Source organism: Erythrolamprus reginae, chromosome Z (genome assembly GCF_031021105.1).
Source record: "Erythrolamprus reginae isolate rEryReg1 chromosome Z, rEryReg1.hap1, whole genome shotgun sequence".
Classification (NCBI taxonomy): domain Eukaryota; kingdom Metazoa; phylum Chordata; class Lepidosauria; order Squamata; family Dipsadidae; genus Erythrolamprus; species Erythrolamprus reginae.
This window is the reverse complement of record NC_091963.1, coordinates 117,705,176-117,717,765: the sequence shown is the minus strand read 5'-3', so window position 1 is coordinate 117,717,765 and position 12,590 is coordinate 117,705,176. Positions and strand designations below refer to the sequence as shown.

Genomic DNA, 12,590 nt, shown 5'->3' with positions numbered 1-12,590 from the left:
GTAGCACTAATTACAGCAGCCCCACCCAACCACAGGTGGCCTCATTTTCTCTTGTAATAATCCTTTAGTTGTCTCCTATGCATCACTCTACGCATGCGTGGATATGTCATTAATTCTTGTTCAGAATCCAGGGATGATACAGATGACTGATCTCCTCCTGGGCTGTCTGCCAAACTCCCCTCTTCCCTGTCACTCACACTTCCTTGGTCAGAGGAGACAGATTCTACTGGAAGCAAAACAGCCCTACGGCATGTGGATGTCTCCCCCACCTCCACATTGCTTGGGGCAAGTGCTGGGCCAGAGCTAACCACAACAATGATGTAAACAGGTTTCACATAATTTTTTATTCTGATAAGAATTTCTAAAGTATACAATATTCTAGAATACAAAAACAGATACATTTATAGAGGTATATTTGAATTGTTTTAAAATAATCCATGTTGTAAACTTCACAGTCTGATTCTACATGGATTATTATCAGCCATGTAGAATCAGACTGAGGTTTATTGCAACATTTGGCCAAATTTTTAGATTATTTATTTTGATTATCTTCTCCTTTTTGTGCTTATGTACAGTGGAACCTCAACATACGAGCAGCTCTACTTGCGAGCAACTCGAGATAAGAGCTTGGGAGGGAGCGTCATTTCCGTTCGCCTCCCGAGCTCACATCCGGGATACGAGCCACGCCTCCCTGACTCTTTCGGCGAAGGAAGGAAGGCAAGGAAGCGCCCGGCTCCTCTCTGCTCGTAGTATCCCACTTGGTAAGCATTCGCTTGGCTTCTGCTTGGGGGTGGGGGTGGGGGGCCGTCCCCGCTTTAGGAGCAGCAAAGAAGCCACGCGCCGGTTTTGAAAGATCGGAGCCAGCATGGAAAGCTTCCCCAGGCTGGCTCCGATCTTTTAGAACACACGCGCGGCTTTTCCGCTGACTCCTAAAGCGGGGAAGTTCGCCAGGAGTCAGCAAGGAAGCCGCGCGTGTGTTTTAAAAGATCGGAGCCGGCATGGGGAGGCTTTCAATCAGCCCCCGAGCCCCCAACCCGGACTCGGGGGTTGATTGAAAGCCTCCCCATGCCGGCTCCGATCTTTTAAAACAAACGCGCGGCTTCTTCGCTGACTCCTAAAGCGGGGAAGTTCGCCAGGAGTCAGCAAAGAAGCCGCGCGTGTGTTTTAAAAGATCGGAGCCGGCATGGGGAGGCTTTCAATCAACCCCCGAGTCCGGGTTGGGGGCTCGGGGGCTGATTGAAAGCCTCCCCATGCCGGCTCCGATCTTTTAAAACACACGCGCGGCTTCTTCGCTGACTCCTGGCGAACTTCCCCGCTTTAGGAGTCAGCGAAGAAGCCGCGCGTGTGTTTTAAAAGATCGGAGCCGGCATGGGGAGGCTTTCAATCATCCCCCAAGCCCAGGTTGGGGGCTCGGGGGCTGATTGAAAGCCTCCCCATGCCGGCTCCGATCTTTTAAAACACACGCGCGGCTTCTTTGCTGACTCCTGGCGAACTTCCCCGCTTCAGCCGATGTCTTTTCCCCTCAGCCCTCGGGCTTGCACGCATTAATCGCTTTTACATTGTTTCCTATGAGAAACAATGTTTCGACATACGAGCTTTTCGACGTGCGAGCCTCCTTCCGGAACCAATTAATTTCGTAAGTCGGGGTTCCACTGTACTTGGTTTGTGATGTTAAGGGAATCTCTTAGCAAATAAGCAGGCCCCAGTAACTCTTGGATATTTTCCTTGTGAGTCTTGTCCTGATTTTTAGAAGTTTTCAACATAAATCAGAAACATAACACAGATACCTATTGGGAAAAAATTCCTGAATGATAGGTTTCCTAGGAAAATGTCAGTTATTCAACATTCTGCATGAATACTTTTACTGCAGGCTCATTAAGTGGCTATTTACTACACAAAGAACTCCATTTTCTATGACTTCATGCAATAAAACTATCACACTATCGCAATTTCTATATGATGTATAAAGTATAAAATATGACCTAAATATAATTGTATTATCAGTTTTCAGTTGATGACTGTTCATCAGTACTGTATGTTTGCTTAGATAAATTTTCTCTTGTTCCTCCTTACAGAATAGCTTTAGTTCAGGTATATTAATAGCTTCCTCAGAAGAATTGCCCATTTCAGATTCTTCCACAATATTTTTATAGGATTTTTAGTTGTAGAAATGCACTATTTTCTCTTCAATTTCAGTTCATGCTAGATACCCTAACATCACCCCATACAATTATCTACGGTTGACCTATCCAGATTCCTAAGAGGTCAGTAAGGGGCGAGTACAAGTGCACTAGAGTGCCTTCCGTCCCCTGTCCTATTGCTCTCCTATATCTCCTATACCTCTCTTCTATTCCTATATCTCTTCTTCTATTCTTTCATTGATATGTTCTATTACTATATCTTCTTTTCTATTATTTCTTAGATATATTTTACTATGAGTATCTCCTCTATAACCTTCATCATGTATTTTACTATGTGTATATATATATATATACCCACTAAATCCCTCATTGTATATTGGACAAAATAAATAAATAAATAAAAATAAAAATAAATTAACTCAGTTTGGCAAGCCATCTTGGTCTAACAAAACAGGCCCAAATATGATACTCCCACCACTATGCTTTGCATATAGGATAAAGTTCTTAAGCTGGAATGTAGCATTTGCTTTTTTGCCAAACTTAACGCTTTTTAAACAAGATAAAAAGTTCTATTTTGACCTCATCTCTCCACCGAACATCATTCCAATTATTCTCTGGCTTATGCACATGAGCTTTTACTCACTATAGAATGGCAGTGACATTATTTTGGGAGAATACTGATTTTCTTCTTGCACCTTTGCCATGGAGACCATTGTTCAATGTTATTCTGATGGTGGTCTTATGAATATAGGCCTTTTCAAAAGCAAGAGAGGCGTTAGACATTACCCTGGGATTCTTTGAGGCCTTTGAAGTATTAAACACCTTGCCTTTGGGTGGGATCTTAATTGGCTGACCACTCCTGTGAAGGTGACAATGGTGTTGAATTGCATTTTTTGTGCATAATGTGTCTGACAGTGAGTGGACTGCTGGTATTCAAACTCTTTGGAAACATTTGTAATTTTTTTCAATCCTACTGAGCATCAACAACTGTTTTTGGAAGTCCTGAAAAATATCCTTGGTTCAAGCCATTGCACATTTTCCTCTATCTGCTTTGTTAACAACAAATACCCAACATTCTATTCTATACAGTATCTCCCACACTCACATTATTGTATACTATGTGCATATATTACCAGTATAAAAATATTATATACATTGAAACCTACTTCATGATAATTTAACTATACTTATCCCTCAACATTTCACAATGCTGACAATATTCTGTTGCAATAAGTTGCCAATACCCTAGCTCAGTGATGGCAAACCTTTTTTCCCTCGGGTGCTGAAAAAGCATGGTTGCACATACATGAGTGCACATACACGAGTGCCCACACCCATAATTCAATGCCTTAAGAGGGCGAAAACAGCTTCGCCCGTCCCCTGGTGGCCCTCTGCAGGTCGGAAATGGCCTGTTTCCCAGCTTCTGGTGGGCCCAGTAAACTCATGTTTTCCACTCCCCAGGCTCCAAAGGCTTCCCTGGAATTGAGAGAGGGTAAAAACGCCCTCCCCCTCTCTCCCCAGAAGCTCTCTGGAAGCCAAAAACGCCCTCCCAGACCATCTGCGAGCCAAAATCAGCTGGACAACACACACATGCACGTTGGAGCTGAGCTAGGACAACAGCTCATGTGCCAGCAACCCTTGCCATAGGTTCGCTATCACTGCTCTAGCTAAATTAAAAACCAATTTTGAATATTTCTTTTCATTTCAAGAAAGGAGAGCTCTACAATGTTTTTTGTCTTGATGTGGACACATTTTTTTTGGTTAGCCCTGATGAAATAGCCACTCTGCAGCATCCTGTCAGGGGAAATACTTTTGCATACCAGAATATCTGGGATGCACAGCACATATATTGGTGGGTGGAAAGAACAATTATCAACATCAGAAACCTTTCTGGGTTTTTCCCCTTCGTCCCTTTCTTGTTTTTAACGAAGGAAAACAAAACACTTTATTATTTGAAAGAAATACTGGTAGCTGGACTGGGACAGTAAAACTCAGTTATTGGATAATTGCATAGAGAGAATAAACATTGGCTTTGATGTTTGCTTTCAGCTATTGGATTGCTTGGACTGAGCAATGATTGGCCAAGGAGCCTGTAATGAGCTCCAGACTCTCACAAGTATCCAGAGAAGCTGAATTCATATGTGGAAAGGTTTTTAAAAAAAAAATTAAGTGTATTTCTTATACTGTCTCTATCTTCCTTAAACATTAACATAATCCAGTCTCCCCCAGATAATTGACAGTCAAGCTTAAACTAAGTTAATTGAGTAACAATAGTAAAGGGGGAAATCATCTACTCAAACTTCCTTAGAAACACTCCCCCCACCCAAAAAACAAGTTGCCTAGACTTTAATCCAATTTTAATTTTAAAGAAGGTCTATAACATAGATTGAATTAAAATGATCTCCCAGCAGAACTGCTTATTTATTTATTTATTTATTTATTTATTTATTTATTTAATTGGATTTATATGCCGCTCCTCTCCGAGGACTCGGAGCGGCTCACAGCATGTACAGAAAAACAGGAAACAATAATAACAATCCAATTATACTTTAAAAAACAATCTTAAAATTCTAATTAAAAACTATCAATATAATTCATTCAGCAGTCAAACTAAGCATTCATCGGTCAGGGGGGAAGGTCCAGATAATCATCACAGATGGCATGTACCTCCTCAAATTCCACGCTCCACCAAAAAAAAAAAAAGGTATAAAATTCTATTTATATATATGGGTCCCTCAATTTCTCTGCACAGTTGGTGCCCTCTGAAGGGAGTGGGTGTAAAACTAACAGCGAACAGACGGAGCCTAGTGGACATCAGACCATTTTGTCTGGCGGAGGTTCTGTCCCTGCATGTTGCCCACTTTAGCAACAGCAGTAAAAGGATCTCAAGGTTCCTTTTATACCCCAATAGCTGCTTAAAAAGGAGATATTCGACGGGTACCTTAAATTCCTGTGTTTATGGCTAGGGAATGTGCACGCATGTGTTTCTCTACTTCTTCCTCCCGCTGCAGCTGGATTTACTCTCTGTCACTCTTATTTACACCCAAATTCCTGAGACCTATTTCTGGCTGTCGGCAGGAAAGCAACCGAGCGTGACAAGAGTTCATAGAATCCTTGCAGATCATGAAAGGTTTAGGTGTCTGAGCAAGATTTGAACTCTGGCTTCAGCAGTCAACAGCCTGATCTCTGAAAATAAGCCATGATTTAGAAAGTAGGGCCCCTTAACTCTGCATAAGAAGCATCCTTCCAGACACGGAGCCTTAAAATTGTTGGTGGAAGGACTCTTACTCTGAGGAAAGTTGTCTCAAGTGTGAGACACTTGTGAATTTTCAGTGGAAGGAGGGCCCCCTAATTGTTTTGGGGTTTGTGTGTGAGATATCCTCCTCAACAAAATTGATGCTGTTTCTGAGTGGTCTAAAACATGGCAACTCCAAATCTCAACTAGCAAATGCTCTGTCCTATACATTGGGAAGAAGAATCTGAATTCCAAATACGAACTGAATAATCAAATTATCACAGATAATCCCCACTCGATTAAAGACCTTGGTATACTAATAACAAAAGATTTAAGTGCCAAAGCCCACTGCAACAATATAGCCAAGGCTTCAAGAGTTGTAAACCTAATCCTATGTAGCTTCTGCTCTGGCAATCTCACACTACTTACCAGAACTTACAAAACTTTTGCCAGACCCATCCTCGAATACAGCTCATCTGTTTGGAACCCATATCGCATCTCAGAAATTAACACCCTCGAAAATGTCCAAAGATACTTCACCAGAAGAGCCCTTCACTCCTCCATTCGAAATAGAATATCCTACAAGACTAGACTTTCAATCATGGGCCTAGAAAGTTTAGAACTAAGACGCCTTAAACAAGGTCTAAGTATTGCCCACAAGATCATATGCTGCAATGTCCTGCCTGTCAGCGACTACTTCAGCTTCAACCACAACAACACAAGAGCACACAACATATTTAATGTTAAACTGCTCCAAACTTGACTGTAAAAAATATGACTTCAGTTGTCGAAGCGAGTTGTCGAAGCGTGGAACTCATTATCGGACTCCATAGTGTCATCCCCAAACCCCCAACACTTTACACTTAGATTATCTATGGTTGACCTATCCAGATTCCTAAGAGGTCAGTAAGGGGCGAGTACAAGTGCACTAGAGCAGTGATTTTCAACCTTTTTTGAGCTGCGGCACATTTTTTACATTTACAAAATCCTGGGGCACACTACCAACCAAAATGACACAAAATAACACTCTAAGACACTCTCCTCTCTTTTCCCATCCCTGCCTCCTTGTGTGTGTGTGTGTGTGCATACTCTTGAACCATTTCTCTTTCTCTCTTTCTTGCTTTCTCTAGATCATGTTTGTCCAAAAAATGCTTTCTTTATAAAAGGCAATTAGGCTTTCTTGATTTCTTTTTTCCCCTTTCAAAATATTTTGCTTCTGCTCCAAGAAACTTCAGTTCTAACTGAATGGAGGGAATGCGAAGCAAGCTATGTGAGAGGAACACTTTTTCACCTTTTCTTTCCTTTTGTTATCCCTTCCTCTAAAAAAACTTCAACATTTCAAAAACGAGAAAAATAATCAAGGCATTTATTTGCCTTGTACATAAAAGGAAAAACAAAACAACAAAACCTCCACAGTAAATTGCAGAATAGGAATGCAAATCATAATAAGCAAGGAAATGATAAGGAAACACCTATCCACTCTAGATGAGTTCAAATCACTTGGACCAGATGGATTTATAGAATAACAAAGCTGGAAGGGATTTTGGCGGTCATCCAGTCCAACTCCCTGTCTATGCAGGGAGTCCTATAACATTTCAGACAAAAGTTGCCAATCTCTTCTTAAAAACCTGCAGTGTTGAAGCACCCACAATTTTGGGTGCACCCACAACAAGCAAGTAATCCTGTAATGTTAGAGCTGCCTCCAATGTTTATTCATATTTTACCAAAGCTCAGGAAAGGAATAGGGTATATCAATTAGCCACAAACATTTGTAGATTTGGGTACAATTGGGGACAGTTTCTTTTAAGTTCTAGGCACAGGGGTCCCCAAACGTGGCAACCTTAAGACTAGCTGGCTGGAGAATTCTGGGAATTGAAGTCCACAAGTCTTAAGGTTGCCAGCATTGAAGACCTCTGTTCTAGAGAAAGCAACAGGACAATATGCTCAAACACTGAAAAATTAGAGATTGGGAAACGAGCCTCTGTTTAGTTATGTTTGCAGTTTTTTCCCCTTTTAATTAGCACACATGATAACAAACAGCAAGCAGTAAATTAACCAGGAATTGAAACAACTAACTTAGCTAAAGTCAGGATTGTTTGAATTATCCCCAGGACTGGTTTTGAAAATTTTCTTTCAACATTGCTAAAATATATGAAGAATGGTTGCAGGAATTGAGTATGTCAGTTTAATAAAAAGAACTAGAGGTTACATGATAGCAGGTTTTCCAATATCCAAGGGGCTGCCATGGAGAAGAGGGAATCAAGCTATTCTCCAAAGCACATGAAGGCAGAACAAGAAACAATGGATGTAAAATAGTAGGTGAGAACCTACTAGAACTAAGGAAAAATTTCCTGAGACTGAGAACTATTAATCAGAGGAACAGCTGGCCTCCAGAATTTGTGGGTGTTCCTTCACTGAAGCTTTTTAAAAGATGAGACAATCATTTGTCTAAAATGATGCAGTATCTCCTGCTTGAGCTGGAAGACCTCCAAGGTCGCTTCCAATTCTGAAGTCGGACAAGAGTTCTATTTTGAAATTCTAATGTGTTTTAGTTAAATGTGTCTCCCTGCATGTAAGTTGTCGAGGTTGAAAGAAAACTTTCAAAAGAAGGAGAAGCCAATCCTGGTGGATAATTCAGTCAACCCTGACCTTGAGCTAACTTGGTTTTCCCCCCAATTCCTGGTTATCTTACTGCTTGCTGTTTGTTATTGTATGTGCTAATTAAAAGAAACTACAAACTCACACCTGGTGGATAATTCAATCAATCCTGACTTGAGCTAACTTGGTTTTTTTCCAATTCCTGGTTATCTTACTGCTTGCTATCGCATGTGCTAATTCAAAGAAACTACAAACTCACAACTCAACAGAGGCTCCTTTCCCAATCTCTAATTTTTCAGCATTGAAGCATATTCTGCTCTCCCCAACTCTAGAACTTAAACTCCCCCAATTGTACCCAAGTCTACCAATATTTTGGGGTAATTTATATACACCTTTCCTGAGCTTTGGTAAAATCTGAGGAAAAGCTGGAGGTAGCCCTGCTACAAGGAATATTAAAGTTAATGCTAGTTATAGTCTGTCTCTGCAATTGTAAAAAAAACCCTGCTATTGTAATTGAGGCACAGTTGCCTTGAATAAAACCTTGACTTTTATAATTATACTTTACTTGTAAGAACGTTAACAATTTGTAATTATATGTAGAAACTAGGATTGAGAAAAGAATGCAAGTTTTAGAAGAAATTAAAGTAAAGGTCTAGATAGGATATAACAACGAAGCAAGAAACTTTATCAATAATAAGAAAGTTTTAAAATGTAATAATAATAATAAGAGTTAGAAGGGACCTTGGAGGTCTTCGAGTCCAACTCCTGCTTATATAGGAAACCCTACACTACTTCAGACAAATGGTTATCTAACATCATAAAAACTTTCTGTGTTGGAGCATTCACAACTTCTGGAGGCAAGTTGTTCGACTGATTAATTGCTCTAACGGTTAGGAAATTTCTCCTTAGTTCTAAGTTGCTTCTCTCCTTGTTTAGTTTCCACCCATTGCTTCTTGTTCTACCTTTAGTTGCTTTGGAGAATAGTAGTTTGAGTCCCTCTTCATTGTGGCAACCCCTGAGATATTGGAACACAGCTATCATGCCTCCCCTAGTCCTTCGTTTCATTAAAGTAGACATCCCCATGTGATTCAGAATATTTGAAACTAGCATAGGTTGTATATTAAAGTTTGTGTGATTTTGTATTTTAGTGTGAATTTACCCTTAGTAATGCGTTTGGAACTTTAAAAGAAGTGATTAGTTGTTACTAAATATGTACTTGGCTTTCTGTTGAAGCCCATGAAAGGAAGGTAAACAAATTTGTGAAGGAAGCCAGTTTGGTCTATTCATTAAGGCAGTGTTTTTCAACCAGTGTGCCGCGGCACACTAGTGTGCCGTGAGACATGGTCAGGTGTGCCGCGAAGCTCAGAGAGAGAAAGAAAACAAGAGAGAGAGAAAGAAAGAAAGAGAGAGAGAAAGAAAACAAGAGAGAGAGAAAGAAAGAGAGAGAAAGAAAGCAAGAGAGAGAAAAAGAAAGAGAACGAGAGAGAGAAAGAAAGCAAGAGACAGAAAAAGAAAGAGAACGAGAGAGAAAGAAAGAGAGAGAGAAAGAGAACAAGAGAGAAAGAAAGCAAGAGAGAAAGAAAGAGAGAGAGAGAAAGAGAGGGAGGGAGGGAAGGTGGGAGAGAGAAAGACATAGAGGGAGGTAGGAAGGGAGAGAGAGAGAGCAAAAAAGAGTAAAGAAGGAAGAGAGAAAGAAAGAGGGATGGAGAGAGAGAGAGAGAAAAAAGAGGAAGGGAGAGAAAGATGGAGGGAGAGAGAAATAGAGCGAAAGGGGGAAAGAGAGAGAGAGATTTCCCCCCCAAACTTATTTTAGCCCCCCCCCAATGTGCCCCATGGTTTTGTAAATGTAAAAAATGTGCTGCGGCTCAAAAAAGGTTGAAAATCACTGCATTAAGGAACCAGACTAGAAAACTGAAGGTTATGAACTCAAATCCTGCCTTAGCCATAAAAACCAATTGCATGATTCTGGGCAAGTTGTTTTCTCTCACCCCTAGGAAGAAGACACATTTTTTCTTTCCTAAACACTATTTCCTCATCTGCTATATTGCCTCCATTTGTATTGAATTTATATTTCAAACACCATTGAATTCATATTTCTATCAGTAAATCCATCATTTCTCTTGCACAAAAACATTTCAGCATTGTCTCAATGCTGGCTAGGAAGGAAAATAAAAAGGCACGTGATTTACTTTAAAATTCCTAAGTGGGTCATGAGAGCATTTTGTCCCTTAACATGGTATATTATAAGGGTGACCAGAGGGAGAATTTTAAAAAAGTTTGGCAATATTTAATAGAACTTCATGGACATGTATAGAATGCAAGAGAGAGAGAGAAAGAGAAAGAGAAAGAGAAAGAGAAAGAGAGAGATAGCAAGAGAGACAGAGAAAGAGAGAAAGAGAGAGAAAAAGAATGTAAGAGAGAGAGAGCGAGAGCAAAAGAGAGAGATAGCAAGAGAGACAGAGAAAGAGAGAAAGAGAGAAAGAATGTAAGAGAGAAAGAGAGAGAAAGGGAAAGAATGCAAGAGAGAGAAAGAAAGAGAGAGAAAAAGAGATAGCAAGAGAGACAGAGAAAGAGATAGAGAGAGAAAGAATGTAAGAGAGAAAGAGAAAGAGAGAAAGAATGCAAGAGAGAGAGAAAGAAAGAGAGAGAGAAGGAAAGATAGCGAGAGAGAGAGACAGAGAAAGAGATAGAGAAAGACAGAAAGAATGCAAGAGAGAGAGAGAGAAAGAGAGAGAGAGAGAGAGAGAGAAAGAGAGATAGCAAGAGAGACAAAGAGAGAAAGAAAGAGAGAGAAAGTGGGTCATGAAAGCATTTTGTTCCTTAATATGGTATCTGATAAGGTTGACCAGAGGGAGAATTTTTAAAAAGTTTGGCAATATTTAATAAACTTAAACTTCATGGACAGGAATAGTCTTACTGAACAAGAAATCCCTCCCCACAACATTTGGCTCTGTAAGCAATTCAAAAAATACATTCTCAGGTACCATACTAGCTCTGAAAGGTCTCATTCTGGAAAAGTATTAAGAAATAGAAAAGTACATTAAATACCTTTACAGCTCAATTAACGGATGGCCTAATTCTTACATTAAACTATACATAAATACAAATAAACCTATTATAAAATGGGGTCTTACTTTCTGCAATAGGAGAGCTCCGGTTTAACCTCTTGCTACAATTTTCTAATTCTTCTGCTATATATTCCCTAGAGTAGAAAAAAAAACCACCAGCCTATCAGCGGCAGCCTATAATTAAGTTATTAAGCCTAATAAGGCTCCAAGGCCAACTGTGGCTACTTTAAATTAAACAACTGAAACTCTTAACCAATTTAACCTTGGATTTTTCCCCATCTTTTGCATTGTAAATTCATCTTTTGAGAATCTGTTTAAACTATGGAATCAAACATTTGCAAGTATTATCCTGCAAATAATACCTGCAAATGGGATTTTCCATAATCCTGTGTGATTATAGAAAAGAAAGGCATACACTTTATGTTCTGGTATATATTTCTTCCACATGAGATTTTCCTGGACCCTATGGCAAAAGGCCAACACCACATTGTAAACAATGCAAGCCAGTTATAATACTTTTCATTTGTGATGTGTCTTTAACAGTTAATCTGTGTCCTATTGACCACGGGTCATCAAAGAAATTACTTTGAAATGAAGCTATCCTGAACGCCAGTCAATGATTTGTTGACCCTAACTCACAATATGCCTAACAAGAGATCATGTGTGGAAACAGGAATCTGCTTTCTTGCTGGTGGAAATAACTGAGAGCTACAGAAATAGAATTGAAAAATCCTTAATGATTCACTAGGTATAAATGAATGTTGAGTGTTAATAGAATCCTGGTTACTCCACAGTAATTGCTAATGATGGTCTTTTGATTCAGTAGCCTTCAATAGGAACCAGCCAGGATAAACTGCAGTCACTTCAGGATCAGTACTCAAAGTTAATGCAAATGAAGCAGCATTGGATTTGGCTAGCCTTCACCAATTCAATGGCTTGCCTGATATTTCTACTGCACCTTTTCCGTCTAATCAGATGCCAAGACCTCAGCTATAGGATTTCCACCGGTTGAACAACTTTACAACTGATTGAATTCATAAGAGGACTCATACTATATAAGGTTAGAGGAAGGGAGGGGATAGTGTAAAATTGGGAAATTGTGTGTTTGTAATTATTGATATGTTTTAATATGTGTATTTATTATTGATATTCGTATATAATAATAATAATAATAATAATAATAATAATAATAATAATAATAATAATTTATTAGATTTGTATGCCGCCCCTCTCCAAAGACTCAAGTTATCCCAAAAACTTCAGTGAACTCTATCAGGTGAAACTCCAGGGAATATCTGAAAACTGGGCATGACAGATTGTGAAGTGTAGTAACTTCTTGGGATAATTGGCCTTGTATTGAACTTTTCAAATAATTTTTCTCCTGAAAAAAATTATCGCTCCATAGAACAGAGGGTTCGTAGCATGTTAAGCCAACACTACACTATTGTTTTCTGAATGAATCCCTATTGTATGCTTATTACTCTATAACCTTCCTTTTTACATCTAACAAATATCAGTTCCTTTTTTCCAAGCAAGCATTTTTCATAG

The 12,590-nt window shown here is 39.5% G+C and overlaps 1 protein-coding gene across 2 annotated transcripts in view; it reads right to left on the bottom strand.

Annotated features, from left to right (window-relative positions):
* The window catches only part of FBXO47 (F-box protein 47), a 38,395-nt gene extending 27,217 nt beyond the window's left edge, over positions 1 to 11,178 (bottom strand). For both annotated transcript variants that reach the window (XM_070729870.1, XM_070729871.1), the window contains exon 1: positions 11,109 to 11,178. The gene's annotated coding sequence lies outside the window, so the exon portion shown is untranslated. The remainder of the gene's footprint in view (positions 1 to 11,108) is intronic.
* Positions 11,179 to 12,590: the final 1,412 nt, after the last annotated feature.